This window comes from Mytilus trossulus, chromosome 8 (genome assembly GCF_036588685.1).
Source record: "Mytilus trossulus isolate FHL-02 chromosome 8, PNRI_Mtr1.1.1.hap1, whole genome shotgun sequence".
Classification (NCBI taxonomy): Eukaryota; Metazoa; Mollusca; class Bivalvia; order Mytilida; family Mytilidae; genus Mytilus; species Mytilus trossulus.
Window position 1 is genome coordinate 50035640 of NC_086380.1, and position 2500 is coordinate 50038139.

Here is a 2500-nt window from a genome sequence, read left to right on the forward strand (position 1 = left end):
TTTGTTTTACTGGCTATCACTGCAGGAACCGCTGCGATCCTATTGAATACAACTGGAACACTTGAGTCTTCTTGTCTTTACATAGTAACATATGAATATTTCGTGCAATGTCAATTTGAAATTCATGTCACGTCACCGTCTGTTTTTTTGTTGGTTTTTTTTCTTCTTCAAAATCTGTAATGGTGCTCCAGTATAAAAAGAAATACCGGCGAAACAAAAACAAGATACATACACACAGAATATTTAACGACCTTGACTACAGTCGGACACGGTACCTATCGTTCGACCCTGATGGGTATCTCATACAAAGATAAAAACTAAACCCTTTTACCATGCCATGCCAACAAAAACAAAAGAGCAGTCAGACGCCGTTGGAAAAATGTATAAGATGGAACAGATTCCCTTTTGAATAGCCTGATTGCATTCGTTCCATACATCGCGTTAAAATTTTGTATGAAAAGTGATTTTACCAAAAAGATACCGACAACGTGTTAAACATGTTAAAAACAGCCTTAATTTTAAATACCCAATTTTTGCCACTTACATTCTGTCTGCAAGTTATAGCCGTGATCGTATAGTGGTTAGTACTTCGCGTTGTGGCCGCGACAACCCAGGTTCGAATCCTGGTCACGGCAAACAGCTGTGTAATGTCGCTGTTACGGCATTGTAGGCAATTTTTTTTCTCGGTCTCTCTTTTCGAATTTTGATAATCTTTCTTCGTTTTAAGATACACATACACATGTTACTATGTAAAGACAAGAAGTGTTCTAGTTGTATTCAATATGATCGCAGCGGTTTTAGTTGAATTCAATAGGATCGCAGCGGTTCCTGCAGTGATAGTCTTTTATATAATAATATAATTAACTTCATTGAAAATTCACATTCCTACCTTCTCATTTGTTTTACTGGCTATCACTGCAGGAACCGCTGCGATCCTATTGAATACAACTGGAACACTTGAGTCTTCTTGTCTTTACATAGTAACATATGAATATTTCGTGCAATGTCAATTTGAAATTCATGTCACGTCACCGTCTGTTTTTTTGTTGGTTTTTTTTCTTCTTCAAAATCTGTAATGGTGCTCCAGTATAAAAAGAAATACCGGCGAAACAAAAACAAGATACATACACACAGAATATTTAACGACCTTGACTACAGTCGGACACGGTACCTATCGACCCTGATGGGTATCTCATACAAAGATAAAAACTAAACCCTTTTACCATGCCATGCCAACAAAAACAAAAGAGCAGTCAGACGCCGTTGGAAAAATGTATAAGATGGAACAGATTCCCTTTTGAATAGCCTGATTGCATTCGTTCCATACATCGCGTTAAAATTTTGTATGAAAAGTGATTTTACCAAAAAGATACCGACAACGTGTTAAACATGTTAAAATCAGCCTTAATTTTAAATACCCAATTTTTGCCACTTACATTCTGTCTGCAAGTCATAGCCGTGATCGTATAGTGGTTAGTACTTCGCGTTGTGGCCGCGACAACCCAGGTTCGAATCCTGGTCACGGCAAACAGCTGTGTAATGTCGCTGTTACGGCATTGTAGGCAATTTTTTTTCTCGGTCTCTCTTTTCGAATTTTGATAATCTTTCTTCGTTTTAAGATACACATACACATGTTACTATGTAAAGACAAGAAGTGTTCTAGTTGTATTCAATATGATCGCAGCGGTTTTAGTTGAATTCAATAGGATCGCAGCGGTTCCTGCAGTGATAGTCTTTTATATAATAATATAATTAACTTCATTGAAAATTCACATTCCTACCTTCTCATTTGTTTTACTGGCTATCACTGCAGGAACCGCTGCGATCCTATTGAATACAACTGGAACACTTGAGTCTTCTTGTCTTTACATAGTAACATATGAATATTTCGTGCAATGTCAATTTGAAATTCATGTCACGTCACCGTCTGTTTTTTTGTTGGTTTTTTTTCTTCTTCAAAATCTGTAATGGTGCTCCAGTATAAAAAGAAATACCGGCGAAACAAAAACAAGATACATACACACAGAATATTTAACGACCTTGACTACAGTCGGACACGGTACCTATCGACCCTGATGGGTATCTCATACAAAGATAAAAACTAAACCCTTTTACCATGCCATGCCAACAAAAACAAAAGAGCAGTCAGACGCCGTTGGAAAAATGTATAAGATGGAACAGATTCCCTTTTGAATAGCCTGATTGCATTCGTTCCATACATCGCGTTAAAATTTTGTATGAAAAGTGATTTTACCAAAAAGATACCGACAACGTGTTAAACATGTTAAAAACAGCCTTAATTTTAAATACCCAATTTTTGCCACTTACATTCTGTCTGCAAGTCATAGCCGTGATCGTATAGTGGTTAGTACTTCGCGTTGTGGCCGCGACAACCCAGGTTCGAATCCTGGTCACGGCAAACAGCTGTGTAATGTCGCTGTTACGGCATTGTAGGCAATTTTTTTTCTCGGTCTCTCTTTTCGAATTTTGATAATCTTTC

General features: G+C 37.4%; 3 non-coding genes across 3 annotated transcripts; all 3 read left to right on the forward strand.

Moving 5' to 3' along the window:
- Positions 1-563: 563 nt before the first annotated feature.
- On the forward strand, positions 564-635 carry Trnah-gug (transfer RNA histidin (anticodon GUG)). Its single transcript has one exon. It is a non-coding gene; the product is annotated as a tRNA-His (tRNA).
- An 820-nt stretch (positions 636-1455) lies between these two features.
- On the forward strand, positions 1456-1527 carry Trnah-gug (transfer RNA histidin (anticodon GUG)). The gene has a single exon. It is a non-coding gene; the product is annotated as a tRNA-His (tRNA).
- Positions 1528-2347: 820 nt separating this feature from the next.
- Trnah-gug (transfer RNA histidin (anticodon GUG)) lies at positions 2348-2419 on the forward strand. The gene has a single exon. It is a non-coding gene; the product is annotated as a tRNA-His (tRNA).
- Positions 2420-2500: the final 81 nt, after the last annotated feature.